Below are 22,450 nucleotides of genomic sequence, written 5' to 3' on the forward strand. Positions count from 1 at the left end.
CCTTATTTCACCTAGTACATAGCCTGTGAATGAATAGCTAACAGTGAGGTGGAAAAGACAGGGGTGCATGATAGTCAGACTCATGATCACATTTAGTGTCAATACACCCAAGGAAGCTGCTGAGAACTAGGGAACTATCCCAAACCAGAAAGTTCTCCAATTCTAGTTTTAATCATAGGACCCTTCACATAACCACTCTTCTAGCTTTAGTGAGTTGCAGGAAGATGTTGGTGGGGGAGGAAGGCAGGAGACACTTGATTTAGCAGAATTTAAACTTCAGACTGACTAATTGTTAATACAGGCATGCTTCAATCCCTTGAAAGGACAATATTATTGTTTTAAGACTCTTTTTCCTGTGAATAAAAATAGTCTCATAAAATAAGATGGGTTCATTTCAGAGAAGTAAACTAGCATTTCAGGATGTAACAATGGTAAAATACAGGGGGCAAAATTTAAATGAAATCAGAATGAACATAAGGCAGGGCACCTGGGTGGCTCAGTGGGTTAAGCCGCTGCCTTCGGCTCAGGTCATGATCTCAGGTCCTGGGATCGAGTCCCGCATCGGGCTCTCTGCTCTGCGGGGAGCCTGCTTCCCTCTCTCTCTCTCTGCCTGCCTCTCTATCTACCTGTGATCTCTCTCTCAAATAAATAAATAAAATCTTTAAAAAAAAAAAAAAAGAATGAACATAAGGCAAACTGACACTTGGGCAATTTTAACACATCCACAAAAGCTATAAATACCTGTTATTTCTAAAAAGTAGACTTAAATATAAAAATCCTGTGTTTCTTTGCACATGGTTTTTTTTATTTATTTATTTTACAGACAGAGATCACAAGTAGGTAGAGAGACAGGCAGAGATAGAGGAGGAAGCATGCTCCCCACATTTCAGAGAGACCGATGTGTGGCTAGATCCAAGGACCCTGGGATCATGACCTGAGCCAAAGGCAGAGGCTTTAACCCACTGAGCCACCCAGGCACCCCTGCACATGAGGGATTTTAACTATTATTATATAATGTTTAAATTACAGTTTATATTGTTATAGGAATATTGGGACAACCAATCTCAAAATATTAATTATGAAAGAAATTAAAATTACTCAGTAAATTATGCATATTGTTCAAATAACTTCATTAAATCTATGACTTCTCATTCTTCTAAAATATACAGAGGATGCTGCACATATAATTTTTAGAAAGAGAAAAAAAATCAATCATTCACTTCACCTTGTATTTTCCTTAAGCTCATCAAAAATATGACATTATGGTGAATTGTTCCTGTAACAAGTTGGAAAAATATTATGAGAAATCCTGATAATATGTTATTCTATATTAAGGCATTCAGAGTTAACTATTACAATAAGCAACTTCAGTGTTTTAAGATAGCAAAGTTTTCTTGTCACAATGAGATATGATCACATAAATGAAATTGTTATCATTCTTTTGCAGCTGTGTCGTTCTGGATCATGTGATTGCCAATGTCTCCATGGAGAAGTCAGAGATGGATGGCTAGAAATCATACATTTTATTCATGTTCAACCTCTTTTGCACAAATGTAATCACATGTCTATGACTTAAATTTCACAGAAACTGGAAAATATGGGAGATCATCTCGATATTTGTTAAGCACTGTCTTTGGTACATTGTTGCATATAATATAAAATAAATGAATTAAGTGAACAGAGTTATTATTAATGAAGAAAGATCTTCTATCTCATTAAATGAAGTAGGTGATAAATCTAGGTATTTCTTTTATTCAATTTTGTTCCTTTTTACAGGTGTAGAAAATTTGACTCCAAGTGAGATTTTAAAATATCTCACTTGTGTGATAGAACAGATGAATACATGTACATAAAAAGATTCAGAGCTTCCACACAACAAAGGAAACAGTCAACAAAACAAAGAGGAAACACAAGGAATGGGAGAGGATATTCACAAATGATACTACAAAAAAAGGGCTGATATCAAATATCTATAAAGAACTCTTCAAACACAACACTCAAAAAACAGATAATCACGTCAAAAAATGGGCAGAAGACATGAACAGACACTTTTCCAAAGAAGACATACAAATGGCTAACAGACACATGAAAAAATGTTCATTATCATTAGCCATCAGGGAGATTCAAATCAAAACTACATTGAGATACTAACTTACCCCAGTCAGAATGACCAAAATTAACAATACAGGAAACAACTGTTGGAGAAGATGTGGAGAAAGGGGAACCCTCTTCCACTGTTGGTGGGAATGCAAGTTGGTTTAGCCACTATGGAAAATGGTGTTGAGATTCCTTAAGAAATTAAACATAGAGCTACCCTATGACCCTGTAATTGCACTACTGGGTATTTACCCCAAAGATACAGATGTAGTGAAAAGAAGAGCCATCTGTACCCCAATGTTCATAGCAGCAATGGCCACAGTTATATTATGCATCAATCAGAAATGATGAATACTAAACTTTTGTTTTAACATATACAGGACTGGAGGGGATTATATTGAGGGAAATAAGTCAAGCAAATAGAGTCAATTATCATATGTTTTCACTTACTTGTGGAGCATAAGTAATAACACAGAGAACATCAGGAGAAGGAAAGGAAAAGTGAATTGGGGGAAATTGGATGGGGATATGAAGCATGAGAGACTGTTGACTCTGAGAAACAAACTGAGCATTTTGTGGGGGAGGGCGTGGCCAGATAGGTGAGCCTGGTGGTGGGTATTAAGGAGGACACGTATTGTATGGAGCACTGGGTGTGATGCATAAACAATGACTCTTGGATCACTGAAAAAATAAAATTAAATTAAAAAAAATCAAGTTATAAAGTCACAAATGACCACTTTTAGAAGAAGCTATTTTTTAAATTCTCATGATATAACTGTGAGAATAGCATTGTTTTGTAATAAACTACAACTAGGGAAAATTACACACTAAGATTAAACAAATTGCCAATCTAATCTGATTAGATTGACAATTTGTTAATTTGTTAAATTGATCCCTGCCATACTTCATTGCTAAGCTAATCTAGATAGATCACAGACAGCTTTATTGATTACCAACTCTTGATAATACCATTGTGACACTGTACGAAGGTTTTACACTACTAACATCTCTTTGAACTTGCTACTTCATAGATTGTTTATTAATCGATCTTGTAGCAGATGTTATAGTCAGTGACAGCAGAGATTTAAAATATTGACATTAGTATTCCAGCCCCTGTTTGACTTGTTATGATGAAAGCGTCATGTCATTAACTGTGAATTCTGAGATAAGGAATGCAGAGTTAAAGTCATGGCTCTTCAGGATAGTTTTTCTATTTAAACTAGCTGATTGCTCTATAGTCAGAATATCCTTGAGACTAGGTAATACATATTTGAAACCTTGCATTCCCCTCTTAAAGGTCAAAGAATTAATATGGTATTCCATGTCAGTTTCTTGGTTCCCTTAAATACATGACTCTTCAGAATTTCTTTATTCATTTTTACACACTAAAGTCACATTAAACTAAAACAGAAAGTGGATGAGTGTTGGGTTTTCCCAAAATTTTCAATCAAGCAATTACTAGGTCAACTGTTACCCATTTTTCTATTCATACTATTATTTCATTCCCTTGCTAACAAGGAAGCGAACAACAAGAATTAATGATACCAACAATGGGAAAGTTACACAGGACTCTGATTCACTTAACGAAGAAACACGAAGTCTCCTGGAGTCTATTCCTATTAATAGATTCTCAATGGACTGATTTCTAAGCCACCAAAATAAAATTGCTGAGAAGCACCTGATTTCTAATGTGGAATCCTCAAAGTGTTAATTTTTAATGGAAGGGTAAGATTCTATAGGACACCAAGCTGGAGCTTAAGACAGTGGGCTTATCCTCCTATCCTATCTACCTTGTTTCCAGTTCCTTCTCACAAGAATCCAGGATTCATGCTTCTGATCATTGTCTGGTGAGTTAATATGGCTTACAGATTTCTCCCCTTACTGTTGCTCTAATTTTACAATTGATTATTTTGAATTATATTTTCAGTGTGATTACCAAGACTATTTTTACTAAGTCACTTTTTTTAGATCTTTTTGATAATAGTTTTGGTTGATGTTAAAAATTTGAATGAAATATGTCCTCTCCTAGACTAATACATGATTTTTATCAGCCAGTTCAAATTGCATCCATATAGTGTAAACAACATTTACACTCAATAAAATGATATCCACTGAGGCTTTATATTCACATTTTAAAATATAGTGAAAACTTGAAAATATATATTTTTTTCCAGGGCTTCCATCATGCCTTTATTCCAAAGACTCTAAATCATGGGGTTGAGCATGGGTGTCAGAATAGTGTAGAGGGCAAACACAAATTTATCTTGGTCTGAAGTATGGGAAATGATTGGCTGCATGTACATGAAAATGATGGCTCCATATTTTAAAGTGACCACTGTCAGGTGACATGAAGCAGGTTGAGACTTTTTTTTTTTTTTTTTTTTTTTTTTTTTTTTTGGTGCTCAGAAGAATATTTGAACATAAGTGACCAGGATGAGTGTGTAGGAGGCAAGGATGACTGAAAATGGAATCAGGAGCAGAATGGTGGTTCTGATCAAAATTGCAGTCTCATAGGTCAAGATACCTTAACAGGAGAGATGCAAGACTCCCAGGAAGTTCACAGTAGAAATGATTGGTTTATTTGGATCCAGAAAATGGAAATCTCATGGTGTAGACAGTATGTATCAAGGCATTGAAAATGTCAATGGTCCATAAGCTAAAAGCCATCAGTCTACTGAGGGGCCAGTTCAGGAGAAGTGGATAATGTAAAAGTTTGCAGATGGCAACATATTGGTAATAGGACATGAGTCTCAAGAGGATACACTCTGTCTTATCCAGGGACAACTGTCTTATCCAGGGACATTGAAATGAGATGACCTCCTATGAAGAAGTTAGTTCATCATCATCTGGGAGGTGATCGCCAGTGTAAGGAGGAAGTCAGTGAGGTTGAGCTGCCAAAGGAATAAATACATAGGTGTACAAAAATGACTATGTATCAGGATCAGCAGAATTAGGAGGCTTTTTCCAGTTACTGTGATAAGCACAATATTTCCACTTATCGTGGTGATAAGTACAAAGATGCAGAGTGAGTTGGGTTGTATAGCAACAGACCCAGAAGAATAAATTCAATGATAGTATCATTCTCCAATTGTTCATTCTTACAATCTTTGTAGAGGTAAAAGGAAAAGCTTATAGTAGGAAAAATATTTCAGTATTAATAGTGTACTATATAGAAGTTAACCAAAGAGAAAATGTTTGTATTGCCCAATGAATTCTGGAAAAAAACCATAGTGAATCCAGTAGACGTAAATTTGTCAAATTAGTCTGGTTTGGTTTGTGCTACTGTCACCAGCTAGACCACAAGTTCAGATCTTAATGGATCATCCACTTGTGCCTGCTGATCTTTTTTTCACTGTATGTTTTCACAAGGATTTTTAAAAATTATATTCTATATTTTCAGTGTTCCAAAATTCACTCTTTATGCACCAAACCCAGTGCTCCATGCAATACATGTTCTCATTAATATCCAATACCTGGCTCACCTAAACCCTCAGCCCCCTGGGAGATTAACCATCTCCCTGAAGGCTAATAACGATGAGCATTTTTTTTCATGTGTCTGTTGGTCTTTTGTATGTATTCTTTCAAGAAGTGTCTGTGCATGTCATCTGCCCATTTTTTGAGTGATTATCTGTTTTTTGAGTGTTGTGTTTAAGGAATTCTTCATCGAAAATTACTTTGTCATGGGAGACAAGATGGCGGGGATCTAGGAGGAAGGGCCATTTCAACCTGTATCATAAAGTGAGCTGATTACTTACCAAAGAACTCCGATCACCCATGAAATTAGTCTGAGATTAGAATTATACACATCTGGATCTCTATGAGGGCAAAAGATCCCAGTGGGCAGGTAAGTTGAGTTGGAACATCAGACTGATATTGGAAGATAAAGTAAAGGGGTCAGGAACCACCAGAAGTGACCCATTCAAAAGTAATACCCCAATATGAGAGTGCCTTGCAACTGGGGATTAGCATTAACTTGGAGTCTGGTTGAAAGCATTCAAAAAGAGCAAAGGATCATGGGGGGGAATTGTGGGAATTGGTGTGGTTAGGGACGGGGCTTAAGTCCCTAGACCGAGGACAGCCACCCCTGGCGCTGAGCCAGAGAGAGTGTGGCAAAGAAACCAAGTCTTGGTCCCTGAGCCATGAGTGCACCTGAGAGTACCTGGGTGGCGGCTCTGGTGAGGGGCTGGAAGCCTTGCCAGCCATCAGAAACACAGCCTTTTTGCACACTCGATGCACACAACATGCCCTGCTATCAGTCTGATTCACGCCCCACACCTCCCACTGAGAGAAGTGCACCCAGGCGCCAGCCAGACGGTCTGAGACTCAGGAAGTCTGAGCACTCCCAGCCCGGGCCAGTGGGAAAATCTCAGTGTGCTATCACTGCTTGGGACCTCTCTGGGGGTCTGGAGCTGCCCAAACAGCCACCACGGTCATGGATTTGGGTATAAGCAGGAGTTCCTGCATCCCCAGGGAACGCGACTGGGAACGTGATCTCCCAGGGTCCAAGGGGGAATTTATGTGCTCTGGAGCACCCAGAGGGGTAAAGACTGAGGCTTTGCTCTGAGAGGGAGGTGCGGGTGCAGTTTACTTTCCTCTAAACCTCCAAAAACCATCAAAAGCTGTCAAGGAAAGAGAAAGCAAATGAATAAACTAACGAAAAAACCTCCAAAGAACAAAAGCCTGAAAAGCCAGTTTCCTCAGAGCCCACCCCCTTGAGGGGGGCAGGAGGACTTAACTCAGGAAACACTGCCTGAAAACCCATGTGGCAGACACCTCCCCCAGAAAGCCAACAGGGAAAAAGAAAAAGGAAAAAAAAGAGCACAAACACCACTACTTCATAGATACAACATTTATTTATAATTTGTTCCCACTATTCTGGTTCAATTTTTTTTATATAGATAATTTTTAACCTATTTACCATCACAGTGAGATGGCCAGTACATAAAATTCCATAATAACCGGGGCACCTGGGTGGCTCAGTGGGTTAAAGCCTCTGCCTTCGGCTCAGGTCATGATCTCAGGGTCCTGGGATCGAGCCCCGAATCAGGCTCTCTGCTCAGCAGGGAGCCTGCTTCCTCCTCTCTCTCTCTGTCTGCCTCTCTGCCTCCTTGTGATCTCTGTCTGTCAAATAAATAAATAAAATCTTTAAAAAAACAAACAAAAAAAACCCAAATTCCATAATAACCTTTAACCTGAACATTTTGATACATACTCCCGTATTTTTCTTTTGCTTTTCTATTTTTAATTTTTTTTAATTTTAGTTTAGCTCAGTTTATTCTTCTTTTATTTTTATTTTTTAATATTCATATAGAGTTAAACTTCATGGTATTCCCCTTTCGCCAATCGATGCTACCCCTAGAGGTAAACCAATTTTTAATCCCCCATCACCTTAGGAAAGTTGAGTCCTTTAACAGAGATATCAAGATATATCCAGGAAGAATCAAAATAACTTTCCATACCCGCACTGAGAATTTATAACCACTCTCCCATCCTTTTCTTCTGCCAGTGTTTCTGTGTATTTGTGTTTGTCCTGGTAGTATATAAATCTTACACCTGGGGTTCTATTTGACAAGGTTCTTTTTTTGTTTTGCATATATATGTATATAAACATTGTCATCAAGTTTTATCAGTCTTTTTGTTTGTCTGTTTTTGTTTGTATACTTCACAAATCTTACCTTGGGGTCCACATGGGGAGGGCCATTTCTTTTATTTTATCTTTCTGTTTTTTTTTCCTGTCTCTCTGTGTGTGTCTATCTGTCTCTGTCTCTGTCCCTCTCTCTGTCCCTCTCTCTCTCTCTCTCTCTCTCTTTATTTATTTATTTATTTTTACTTTTTTCTCTATTTTTTTTCTTTCATTTGGGTCAGGACCCTTGATTGCTCAGAAGCATTCCAGGGTGCACCTTGCCTGCACAACGGTCGACATATTATTTACATCCATTCAGCCATCTTCACCAAAATGACTAGGAGGAGGAATTCCCAACAGAAGAAAAATTCAGAGCCTGGGCCTTCTGCAATAGAGCTAATGGCAATTGACGTAGACAATATGCTGGAAAGGGAATTCAGTCTAACAATTATCCAGGCAATAGGTGGTTTGCAGAAAGACCTTGATGACAAAATGGAATTGACCAGGGCAGAACTGAAAGCCACCAGGGATTATGTTCACAATGTTCTCAATGAGTTGCAATGTAATCTAAATTCTCTAAAAGATAGGGTAACTAAGACAGAAGATAAAATTAGTGATCTGGAGGACAAACATATAGAGAGAAAAGATCAGGAAAAGTTTGGAACAAACAGCTTAGAAGTCAGGAAAACAGAATTAAGGAAATAAATGACGCCATGAAATGTCCCAATGTCAGAATTATTAGAATCCCTGAAGGGAAGGAGAAAGAAAGAAGTCTAGAAAATATAGTGGAACAAGTTCTGTATGAAAATTTTCACAATCTCACAAATGGAACCAGCGTTCCATTTGTGGCAGAGGCAGAACGGTCTCCCCCCAAGATTATAGAATCTCGAAACACCTCAAGACACCTGATAGTAAGAATGAAAAATCAAAATTGTAAATAAGCTCTCTTTTTTTTTTAGTATAACAATTCATTTATTCTTTTGAATACAAAATTATCTTCAATTTTAAAAATGTAGAATTAAGGCAATTCCAAAATTTTTTAGACTCTGTTCATACTTTTTGTGTGGTTATAATGATGGATTATAATTAATATTTAAAATATGGAAACACACCTCACAACAATTTAAAAATATGCCCATGTATATATGTAAAATATGCCCTAGGTATGCCCTTTTCTCCTTCACCCTTAAAGTATGAGGTTCTTTTTTTTTTTCATTTTATTTATTTTTTCAGCATAACAGTATTCATTCTTTTTGCACAACACCCAGTGCTCCATGCAAAACGTGCCCTCCCCATTACCCACCACCTGTTCCCCCAACCTCCCACCCCTAAATAAGCTCTCTTGAAAGCAACTAGGAAAAAGAAGCTCCTTACATACAGAGGAAAGCCCATCAGAATAATGTCAGACCTGTCTGCAGAAACCTAGCAAGCCAGAAAGGGCTGGCAAGACACATTCAGGGCAATAAATGAGAAGAACTTGCAGCCAAGAATACTTTATCCAGTAAGACTGATATTCAAAATGGATGGAGAGATAAAGAGTTTCCAAGACTGGCAAGACTTAATAGAGTATGGGACCACTAAGGAAAAACTGCAGAAAATATTAAGAGGGGTTTTATAAAAGAGAAAAATTCCTAAAAATATCATTGAACAGAAATATGGAGACAATCTAAAGAAAGAGAGACTTCAAAGGTAACATGACGTCAATAAAAAAGTATCTATCAATAATCACTCTCAATGTGAATGTCCTAAATGTGCCCATTAAATGACACAGAGTGACAGATAGGATAAAATGACAGGATCCATCCATATGTTGTCTACAAGAGACCTATTTTAAACCTAAGGATACATCTAGACTTAAAGTGAGGGGAGGGATAAGCATCTTTCATTGTAATGGTCCTCACAAGGACGGGGTAGTGATTTTCATATCAGATAAAGGAGATTTTAAACTACAGACTATAGTAAGAGATACAGAAGGATACTACATAATTTTTAAAGCTACTATACACCAAGATGATCTAACAATTGTAAATATCTATGTTGCCAATATGGGAGCAGCCAATTTCATAGAAAGCTATTAATCAAGATAAAGAGTCATATTGATATGAATACATTAATAGTAGGAGATCATAACACGCCACTCTCATTAATAGACAGATCATCCAATCAGAAAATCAATAAAGAAACAAGAGTATTGAGGCTTCTGAGTGGCTCAGTAGGTTAAAGCCTCTGCCTTTGGCTCAGGTCATGATCCCAGGGTCCTGGGATCAAGCCCTGCATCAGGCTCTCTACTCAGCGGGGAGTCTGCTTCCTCCTCTCTCTGCCTGTCTCTCTGCCTACTTGTGATCTCTGTCTGTCAAATAAATAAATAAAATCTTAAAAAAAAAGAAACAAGAGTATTGAATGACACATTGGACCAGATAGACCTTATAGGTATATACAGAACATTCCACCCTAAAACAACAGAATACACATTCTTCTCAAGTGCACATGGAACTTTTTCCAGAATAGACCACATACTGGGTCACAAACCAGGGCTCAACCGATAGAAAAGACAGATGATTCCCTGCATATTCTCAGATCAAAATTCTTTGAAACTGGGGTGCAATCACAAGGAAAAGTTTGGAAGGAACTCAAACACCTGGAAGCTAAAGACCACCTTGCTAAAAAATGCTTGGATCAACCAGGAGATCAAAGAATAACTTAAACAATTCATGGAAACCAATGAGATGGCCTAAAATCTATGAGATACATCAAAGGCGTTCCTAAGGGGGAAATACATAGCCATCCAAGCCTCCCTCAAAAACATTAAAAAATCCAGAATACACCAGCTGTCTCTAAACCTTAAAGAACTGGAGAATCCACAAGAAATTAAGCCAAATCCACACACAATAAGGGAAATCATCAAGATTAGAGCAGAGATCAATGAGGCAGAAACTAGAGATACACTAGAACACATCAATGAAACTAGAAGCTGGTTCTTTCAAAGAATCAATAAGATCACACTAATCCAAAAGAAAAGAGAGAAAGGTCAAATTAATAAAATTATGAATGAAAAGGAAAAGATCACAACTAACACGAAGAAGCAGAAACAATCACCAGAAGTTATTATCAGCAGTTATATGCTAATAACTTAAACAACCTAGATGAAATGGATGCACTCCTGGAAAACTATAAACTCCCAAAGTTGAACCAGGAAGAAATTGACAACCTGAATAGACAAATATCTAGTAGGAGATTGAAGCAGTGATCAAAAACCTCCCAAAAAACAAGAGCCCAGGACCTGACAGATTCCCTGGGGAATTCTACCAAACTTTCAAAAAAAAAAAAAAAAAAAACACCTATTCTCCTGAAGCTGTTTCAAAAAAATGGAAGCAGAAGGAAAACTTCCAGGCTCTTTTTATGAAGCAAGCATTACCCTGATCCCCAAACTAGGCAAAGACCACATCAAAAAGGAGAATTTCAATGCAATATCCCTGATGAATATGGATGCTAAGATTTTCAACAAGATCCTAGCAAACAGGATCCAACAGCACATTAAAGAGATTATCTACCATGACCAGGTGGGATTCTTCCCTGGGATACAAGGATTGTTCAACATTCGCAAATCAATCAATGTGATAGAACAAATCAATAAGAGAAGAGAGAAGAGAGAAGAACCACATAGTCCTCTCATTAATGGAGAAAAGGCATTTGAAAAAATCCAGTATCTGTTCCTGATTAAAATGCTTCAAAGTATAGGGAGAGAGGGAAATTTCCTGAACTTCATAAAATCTATCTGTGAAAAAAACACAGCAAACATCATTCTCAATGGGAAATAGCTGACAGGCTTCCCTTTGTGATCAGGAACATGACAAGGATGCCCACTCTCAACACTCTTATTCAAAATAGTATTAGAAGTCCTAGCAACAGCAAAGAGAAATAAAAGGTATCCAAATTGGCAATGAAGTAGTCAAACTCTCTCTTTGCTGATGACATGATACGTTATATAGGAAACCCAAAAGACTCCACCCCCAAACTACTAGAACTCATACAGCAATTCAGTAATGTGCAGGATACAAAGTCAATGTACAGAAATCAGTTGCTTTATTATACACTAGCAAGGAAAATACAGAAAAGGATATTAGAGAATTGATTCCATTTACTATAACACCAAGAACCCTAACATACCTGGGAAGGAACCCAACCAAAGAAGAAAAGGATCTGTACACTAGGAAATACAGAGCAATCTGGGTCTTTATGAAAGAAATGAAGAAGACAAGAAACGCTGGAAAACTATTCCATGCTCTTTGATCGGAAGAATAAACATTGTTAAATTGCCTATAAAGCCCAGAGCAATCTATACTTTTAATGCCATTCCAATCAAAATTCCACTGGTAATTTTCAAAGCCCTGGAGCATATAATCCTAAAATTTGTATGGAATCAGAAGAGACTCTAAATTTGTAAGGAAATGTTGAAAAAGAAAAACAAAATTGGGGTGATCTGGTTGCCTGATTTCAAGCTTTACTACAAAGGTGTGATCACCAAGACAGCATGGTACTGGCATAAACACAATCACATAGACCAGTGTAACAGAGTAGAGAACCCAGATATGGACCCTCAACTCTATGATCAAATAATCTCCAACAAAGCAGGAAAAAATATAGAGTGGAAAAAAGACAGTCTCTTCAATAAATGATGCTGGGAAAACTGGACAACTATATGCAGAAGAATGAAACTCGACCATTCTCTTACAATATACACTAAGATAAACTCAAAATGGATAAAAGACCTCAACGTGAGACAGGAATCCATCAGAATCCCAGAGGAGAACATAGGCAGTAACCACTTCAATATCAGCCACATCAGCTTCTTTCAAGATATGTCTCCAAGGCACAGGAAACAAGAGTGAAAGTGAACTTTTGGGACTTCATCAAGATCAAAAGCTTCTGCACAGCAAAGGAAACAATCAACAAAACAAAGAGGCAACCCAAAGAATGGGAGAAGATATTTGCAAATGACGGTACAGACAAAAGGTCGATATCCAGGATCTACAAGGAACTTCTCAAACTCAACACACACAAAATAGATAATCATATCAAAAAATCGGCAGAATATATGAACAGACACTTCTCCAATGAAGACATACAAATGGCTATCAGACACGTGAAAAAATGTTCATCGTCACTAGTCATCAGGGAGATTCAAATTAAAACCACATTGAGAGGGGCGCCTGGTGGCTCAGTGGGTTATTTCTATTTCCTTGGTGTTAGTCGTGATCTCTCTCCTTTCGTTCATAATTTTATTAATTTGGGTCCTCTCTCTTCTCAATTACTTTTGCCAGTAGTTTATCGATCTTATTGTTTCTTTCAAAGAAGCAACTTATAATTTCATTAATGTGTTCTATTGTATCTCTAGTTTCTAACTCATTGATCTCTGCTCTAATCTTAATTATTTCCATTCTTGTGTGTGGACATGGCTTAATTTGTTGATTTTCCAGTTCTGTAAGGTGTAAGGGAGCTGGTGTATTCTGGATTTTTCTTTTTTTTTTCTTTTTTTCTTTTCTTTTTTCCTTGAATGAGGCTCAGATAAGCTATGTATTTCCCCCTTAGGACTGCTTTTTCCATTTCCCATAGGTTTTTGTCTGATGTGTCTACATTCTCATTATTTTCCATGAATTGTTTAAATTCTTCTTTGATTTCCTGGTTGACTCAAATATTGTTGAGCAGGTTAATCTTTAGCTTACAAGTGTTTGGATTCCTTCGAAGATCTTTCTTCTGGTTGAGTTCCAGTTTCAAACATTGTGGTCTGAAAATATGCAGGGAAAATTTTTAATCTTTTGCTATCAGTTGAGCCCTGATTTATGACCCAGTGTGTGGTCTATTATGGAGAAAGTTCCATGTGCACTTGAGAAGAATGAGTATTCTGTTGTTTTAGGGTGGAATGTTCTGTACCTATCTATGAGGTCCATATGGTGCAATGTGTCATTCAAAGCTCTTGTTTCTTTGTTGATTTTATGCTTAGATGATCTGTCTATTGTGAAGAGTGGTGTTTTAAGATCCCCTACTATTAATATATTCATATAAATATGACTTTTATTTTGATTAACAATTGTCTTCTGTAGTTGACTGCTCTCATTGGGGGTACAAATATTTACGATTGTTAAATCATCTTGGAGGATAGTCCCTTTAAGAATTATGTAGTGTCCTTGGGGCACCTGGGTGCTCAGTGGGTTAAAGCCTCTGCCTTCAGCTCAGGTCATGATCCCAATATCCTGGGATCGAGCCCTGCATGGGGCTCTCTGCTCGGCAAGGAGCATTCTTCCTCCTCTCTCTCTGTCTGCCTCTCTGCCTGCTTGTGATATCTGTCTGTCAAATAAATAATAAAAAATAAATAAATAAAAGAATTATGTAGTGTCCTTCTGTATCTCTGACTACAGTCTTTGGCTTAAAATAGAATATATCTGATATGATAATCTCTCCCCCACCTTTCTTTTGAGAACCGTTGGCATGAAAGATTCTTCTCCATCCCTTCACTTTCAATCTGGATGTATCTTTATATTCCAACTATGTCTCTTCTAGAGAGCGTATGGATGGGTCTTGTCATTTTATTCAATCTGCATCCCTGTGTCATTTTATAAGAGCATTTAGGCCATTCATATTTAGAGTGATTATTGAAAGATAAGTTTTTCTTGACATTATGTTGCCTGTGAATTCCTAGTTTTTACAGATTGTGTCTGTTGATTTCTATTTTATGTTACTCTTGGGTTCTTTCTTATTTTAGTGAATCGCCCCTTAATATTTCTTGTTATGCCAGCTTGGTGTTCACATACCCTTTTAAACCTTGCTGGTCTTTGAAGTTCTTTATCTCTCCATCCATCTTGAATGTCAGCCTTGCTGGATAAAGTATTCTTGGCTGCATATTCTCTCATTTAGTGCCCTGAATATGTCATGCAAGCATTTTCTGGCTTGCGAGATTTCTGTGGACAGGTATGATGTTATCCAAGATAGGTCTTATTGACCCTCCTCTGTATGTCAGGAATCTCTTCCCCTGGCTGCCCTTAGGACCTTTTGTCTAAAATTATGATTCGTGAATTTTACAGTCATGTTCTGGAGGTCTTCTTAAATTCACTGATCTTGGGGGTCATTCTTTCCATCTCTAGGACATGAACACTTGTTCCATTCCCCAGATGGAGGAAACTTTCATTCAGAATTTATTCAACTATATCCTCCAGTCTTATCTCTTTCTCCACCCCCTTGGGGATCCCAGTAATTCTGATGTTGGAACATTTCATGGCATCATTTATTTCCCTAATTCTGTATGACTTCTAAGCTATTTGTTCCAGACCTACTCCTGATCTTTCTTCTATATCAGTTTGTCCTCTAGATCACTAATTCTATCTTCTGCCTCAGCTACCCTAGATGTTAGAGTATTTAGAATAGATTCGATCTCATTGATATCATTTTTAAGTTCTGCCAGATGGACTCTCACTAGTGCCCTTAGATTCTATGTTGTTACTAAAGGTTTTCTGCATCTAGCCATTGCCTAGATGATTGTTACTCTGATTTTTTTCCCAACATATCTGTTCTGTCCATTTCCAATAGTTCCTTGGGAGAAGGCACAGTCTCTGAATTTTTCCTCTCTTGGTTGTTCCTCCTCCTAGTCATTTTGGTGAAAGGTAGTTGAGGTGATGTATAGCTGAATATATCAACCACAATCCAGGCAAGGTGCACCTTGGAAAGTTTAGGAGCAATCAGAAGTCACCACCAAAAAGGAAAGAAAATGAAAAACAATGAAAGATAGAAAATAGAAAACCCAACAACAATGAGCCCCAAAAGGAAGATTTATAAGTTATATAAACAAAAACGAACTAACAAAAAGACCAAGAAGGGTAAATGACAATAAAAAAAGAAGAACCCAACAAAAATTAACCCCAAGAATAAGATTTATATAATACCAGAATAAAAACAAATACACATAAACACTGACAGAAGAATAAGATGGAAGGGTAGTTATAATCCTTGATGTTAGTGAGGAAGGTTATTTGGGTTCTTCCTGGATGGATCTTGGATTTTTCAATTTTTTTGATGGAGGCTTGGATGGCTATGTATTTCCCCCTTAGAACAGCCTTTGCTGTATCCCATAGGTTTTGGACCAAAGTGTCTTCATTCTCATTGGTTTCTATGAATTGTTTCAGTTCTTCTTTGATATCCTGGTTGATCCAAGCATTCTTTTTTTTTTTTCCATTTTATTTATTTTTTCAGCGTAACAGTATTCATTCTTTTTGCACAACACCCAGTGCTCCATGCAAAATGTGCCCTCCCCATTACCCACCACCTGTTCCCCCAACCTCCCACCCTTGACCCTTCAAAACCCTCAGGCAAGCATTCTTAAGCAAGGTGGTCTTTAGATTCCAGATGTTTGAGTTCCTTCCAAACTTTTCCTTGTGATTGAGCTCCAGTTTCAAAGCACTGTGATCTGAGAAAATGCAGGGAATATTGTCAGTCTTTTGGTATTAGGTTAAGCCCTGATTTGTGACCCAGTATGTGGTATATTCTGGAGAAGGTTCCATGTGCACTTGAGAAGAATGGGTATTCTGTTCTTTTAGGGTGGAATGTTCTATATATGTCTATGAGGTCCATCTGGTCCAATGATTCATTCAATGCTCTTATTTCTTTATTAATTTTTTGCTTCGATGATCTGTCTATTACTGAGAGAGGCATATTAAGATCTCCTACTGTCAATGTATTCATATCAATATGACTCTTTATCTTGGTTTATAGTTTTCTTATGTAATTGGCTGCTCCCATATTGGGGACGTATTTACAATTGTTAGATCATCTTGGTGGATAGTCCCTTTAAGAATTATGTAGTGTCTTTCTGTATCTCTGACTACAGTCTTTAGTTTAAAATCTAATTTATCTGATATTAGAATCACTACCCCGGCCTTCTTCTGAGGCCCATTGGCATGAAAGATGCTTCTCCATCACTTCCCTTACAGTCTGTGTGTATCCTTAGGTTCAAAATGGGTCTCTTGTAGACAACATATGGATGGGTCCTGTCGTTTTATCCAATATGCAACCCTGTGTCATTTTATGGGCGCATTTAGGCCATTCACATTGAGAGTGATTGTTGAGAGATAGGTTTTGATTGACATCGTGTTACCTTTGAAGTCTTTCTGTCTGTAGATTGTCTCTATATTTCTGTTCAATGATATTATTAGGATTTTTTTCTCATTTTCCTGGATGTATCTTGATATCTTTCTTAAAGGAAAAAACTTCCCAGAGATCAAGGAAATTAAAATTCATTTTTATTAATAGTGGAAAAAAGACAGTTTCTTCAATAAATGGTGCTGGGAAAAATTGGACAGCTATGTGCAGAAGAATGAAACTTGACCATTCACCTACACCATAAGCAAAAATAAAATCGAAATGGATAAAAGACCTCAATGTGAGGCAGGAATCCATCAGATATCATAGAGGAAAACATAGGCAATAACCACTCTGATGTCAGCCAGAACAAATTTTTTTCAAGGTATGTCTCCAAAGGCAAAGGTGTAAAGCTAGAATGAAATTTTGGGACCTCATCAAGATCAAAAGATTCTGCACAGCAAAGGAAACAGTCAACAAAACAAAGAGGAGCCCATGGAATGGGAGCAGATATTTGCAAATGACAGTACAGACGAAGGTTGATATCCAGGATCTATAAAGAACTTCTCAAACTCAACACACACAAAACAGATAACCATGTCCAAAAGTGGGCATAAGTCATGAACAGACACTTATCCAATGAAGACATACAAATTGCTGTCAGACACATGAAAAAATATTCATCATCGCTAGTCATCAGGGAGATTCAAATTAAAACCACATTAAGATACCAACTTACAAAAGTTAGAATAGCCAAAATTAATAAGACAGGAAACAATGTGTGTTGGAGAGGATGTGGAGAAAGGGGAACCCTCTTCCACTGTTGGTGGGAATGCAAGTTGGTGCAGCCACTTTGGAGAACAGTGTGGAGAGTCCTCAAGTAGTTAAGAATAGAGCTTCCCTATGACCCTGCAATTGCACTGCTGGGTATTTACCCCAAAGATAAAGATGTAGTGAAAAGAAGGGCCATCTGTACCCCAATGTTTATTGCAGCAATGGCTATGGTCACCAAACTGTGGACAGAACCAAGATGCCCTTCAACGGATGAATGGATAAGGAAGATGTGGTCCATATACACAATGGAGTATTATGCCTCCATCAGAAAGGATGAATACCCAACTTTCGTAGCAACATGGACGGGACGAGAAGAGATTATGCTGAGTGAAATAAGTCAAGCAGAGAGAGTCAAGTATCATATGGTCTCACTTATTTGTGGAGCATAACAAATAACATGGAGGACATAGGGATATCGAGAGGAGAGGGAGTTGAGGGAAACTGGGAGGGGAGAGGAACCATGAAAGACTATGGACTCTTAAAAACAACCAGAGGGTTTTGAAAGGGCGGGGTGGTTGGGAGGTTGAGAAACCAGGTGGTGGGTAATAGGGAGGGCAAGTACTGCATGGAGCACTGGGTGTGATGCCAAAACAATGAACACTGTTATGCTGTAAATAAACAACAACAACAAAAAAAGTTCTCCCTGGTTTTGTATTTCAACCAGATAATGGGATCAGTCCTTTTTGTGCAGTTTTCTACAATGGAACGGATTATCATCTGCTCTTTCTATGTTTCCTTTTCCCAAAGGGCTCAGTGAGAACAGAGTCAAAGCCCTCTCTGGGTTCCTGTAGATCTTTCTCTTATCCTGTCTGTTCTGGGCTCTGATCTAAATTATCTGTGCATAGAAACTGTGATGGGTGTGTTATTGAGACTTACATGGTTTTGTTCTGAGATCAAAACAGTAAATTTTATTTATAGTTGAATTTAGCGTTGAAAAAAAAGATTTAACTTATTTTATTATGTCACATAATCCTGAAAGTACATTCATTCTTATATCAACAATTGGACATTGAAAATGGTATTGTAAGATCACACAGTTACTAAGATTCAGAGCTATGACACACATCTTCTTCTCCAGATTCCAGAAGGCATTGGCTTTACCTTTCTAAGAACTCTTGATGGATGTGTGCCATTTCCAAATAACCAATTACAAAATGAAATTTTCTATGTGACTTTCACCTACTTTCCTAAACTCCAGGAGACAGAAAAAATGGGAAAATATTGGTTTCTTAAAAGATAGTTCACTTACAAAAAAAAAAAAAAAAAAAAAAAAAGAAAGTAGTTCATTTACATTGCCAGATTCATGTTGGAGTGATTGTGTGTGTGTGTGTGTGTGTGTGTGTGAAGGAACATGCATATGTGTAATTATAAACATTGTAAGAGTACATATAGTTGACTTTGTAAATAATTTCAATTAGAAGCACATTCAGATGGGTACTAGGTTAACACTAATGACCATAAAATAAACTCAAGTCAATTGAAGGTTTAACACAAAATTCTAAGCATTTTGCTTGTGAAATATAGCAGTATTAACCCACCATGAAACACAACAAAAAGAAGCATACTTTAGTAATCTGTGTGCAAGTTCACATGTATGTGTATAACTTTGACTCTAATTGATTTCAATTCATGAAATTTTATGGAAACACACACACAAATACAAATTAACAATGTGTATATTGCTTATTGACAAATTAATTTGTGTAAATATTAAATTAGATACTTAAATGTTTAAAATATTCAAGGAATACACAACATGAAAGCATTAAGTTCTTTTGTATCTCCTGCCTTGGGATTGGTTGAGTTAGGCTTTAGTGGAAAGAGGGAGTTCATATAGGAGGGAATTCATTCCATATATGGATGCAGAATTAGATACTGTAACAAAAGTAGGGTACTTCCCATCTATACATGGACTTGCTCAGGCTGGTTCCTTGAAGCATTTTTTTAAGATTTTATTTATTTATTGGCAGACAGAGATCACAAGTACGCAGAGAAGCAGCAGAGAGAGAGGAGGGGAAGCAGGCTCCTTGCTGAGCAGAAAGCCCGATGTGGGGCTCAATCCCAGGACCTGAGCTGAAGGCAGAGGCTTTAACCCACTGAGCCATTCAGGTGCCCCCCTTGAAGCATTCCTTAAACCAAAAATGATTTCTACATAAAACATATATTTCTACAGCAGGCTAATTTCTGGTAAGTATTTTTGCTGGTCTGGAAAGTCACTGCAGGAAAGAAGGAAAGCAGAATTTTGAAATAGTTTGGACTTGGGGATAAATCCCCGAATAGAGAATCAGAAAACATAAATTCTAGACTTAGCTCTAAACAGGTTGGTGTATTATTAAATAAATGACTATGAATATTTGTGTCTTAAATGTCTACTCTGTGTAACAATGAGAGCACATTTTAAGTATATGTACCAATAATAAATACATAAATTCTAAAATTGAGTCACTTTTTCTCAATATTTTACTTCCAGATTTCTGAAGAAAGAGGGAAATAAAACTAATGTAAGGAGAGTAGTTACAGAAATGTAATGGTTTTGTTGATCATTTCCTTTGCGGTGCAGAAGCTTTCGATGTAGTACCAATGATCTATTTTTACTTTTATTTCCCTTGCCTCAGGAGAAATATCTAGAAAAATGCAGCTATGACTGATGTCGGATAAATCAATGTCTGTGCTCTCCTATAGGATTTTTATGGTTTCAGGTTTCACATATAGCTATTTAATCTATTTTGAGTTTATTTTGTGTATGATGTTTAAAAGTGATCCAATCATTTTGTATGTTGCTGTCAGTTGTCCCACCACCATTTGTTGAAGAAATTGTCTTTTTCCCATTGTATATCCTATCTTTGCAGAAGATTATTTAAAAGAATATATTTAATTTTTTGACTGAGAGAGAGAGAGAAAGAGAGATCACAAGTAGGCAGAAAGGCAGGCAGAGGGAGAGGGAGAAGTAGACTCCCTGCTGAACACAGAACCTGATGGCCAGGCTCAATCTCAGGACCCTGAGAGTATGACCTGAGCCAAAGGCAGAGGCTTAACCCACTGAGACACCCAGGTGCCCTTCCTTTGTAGAAATTAATTGACCATATAATTATGGGTTTATTTCTGAGTTTTCTATTGTGTTCCTTTCATTTATTTGTCCATTTTTGTACCAGCACCACCTTCTTTTGATTACAATATCTTTGTAATATAACTTTAAGTCTAAAACTAGATATGCAATTTCTTTTTTTTTAATTTTTTAAGATTTCTATGGCTATTCTAAATCTTGTGGTTCCATACAAATTTTAATCTTGTTTTTGTATAAGGGTCATATTGTCCTCGTAAAATGAATTTGGAATAACTTCTTTCTCTTCTATTGTTTAGAACAGTAAGAGAATAGGCATTAACTTTTATTTAAATGTTTGATACAATTCACCTGTGAAGATGTCTGGTTCTGAACTTTAGTGGGACATGTCTGATTAGTGTTTCAAGTTCATTGCTGGTAATCAGACTGTTGAAATTTTCTAATTCTTCCTGCTTCAATTTTGCTAGATGTAATGTTCCTAGAAATTTATGTATTTCCTCTAGGTTGTCTAGATTCGTGGCATATAATTTTTCATAATATTCCCTTATAAGTGTTTGTATTTAAATAGTGTTGGCTGTTATTTATTCTGTTTCAATTGTAATTTTGCTTATTTTAACTTTATCTCTGTCTCCCTGTCTCTCTCTCTATTTTAATGAGACTGGCCAGATGTTTATCAATTTTGTTGCTCTTTTCTTTTTTTTTAAGATTTTATTTATTTACTTGACATACAGAGATCACAAGAAGGCAGAAAGGCAGGCAGAGAGAGAGGAAGGGAAGCAGGCTCCCTGCTGAACAGAGTCTGATGTGGGGCTCGATCCCAGGACCCTGGGATCATGACCTGAGCCAAAGGCAGAGGCTTTAAACCACTGAGCCACCCAGGCGCCACTTTGTTGTTCTTTTCAAAAAACTATTCCGTTTTCATTGATCTGTTTTTTTTTCTTTTTTGTATTATGGGTTTCTTTAGATTATATATCATATATTTCTGCACTAATATTTAGTATTTTCTTCATTCTACTGTTTTTTAATTTAATTTCTTAAAATTTTATTTTATTTTTTTCAGTGTTCCAAGATTCATTTTTATGCACCACACCCAGTGCTCCATGCAATATATACCTTCCTTAATACACACAATCAGGCTCGCCCAACCCCCCCACCCACTCCCCTCAAACCCTCAGTTTGATTCTCAGAGTCCACAGTATCTCATGCTTCATCTCCCCTTATGATTTCCCCCAACTCACTTCTCTCCTTCTCCCAATGTCCTCCTTGTTATTCCTTATGCTCCATAAGTAAGTGAAACCATATGATAATTGATTCTATCTGCTTGACTTTCTCACTCAGCATAATCTCCTCCAAAGAAGACATTCTACTGGTTTTAAATGGTTTTGTTTATTGTTCTTTTTCTAGCTCATTTAGGTGTTATGTTAGGGTATTTATTTGAGATTATTCTTGCTTTTTAAAATAAGCCAGGATTATGGTAAACTTCCATTTTAGAACTGCTTTAGCTGCATCATAAAGATTTTAGGACTGTCATATTAATTTTCATTTCATCCCTTGCAGATTTTTATTTCTTCTTTGATTTCTTGGTTGATGGATTCATTGTTTAGTAGTGTATGTTTTAACCTTCATATACTTATGATCTTTCCATCCTTTTTATTTCTATTTTCTAATTTTGTGGTCAGAAAAGAGAAATTGTATGACTTAGATTTTTT

This window comes from Meles meles, unplaced genomic scaffold, assembly GCF_922984935.1.
Source record: "Meles meles unplaced genomic scaffold, mMelMel3.1 paternal haplotype, whole genome shotgun sequence".
In the NCBI taxonomy this organism is placed as follows: domain Eukaryota; kingdom Metazoa; phylum Chordata; class Mammalia; order Carnivora; family Mustelidae; genus Meles; species Meles meles.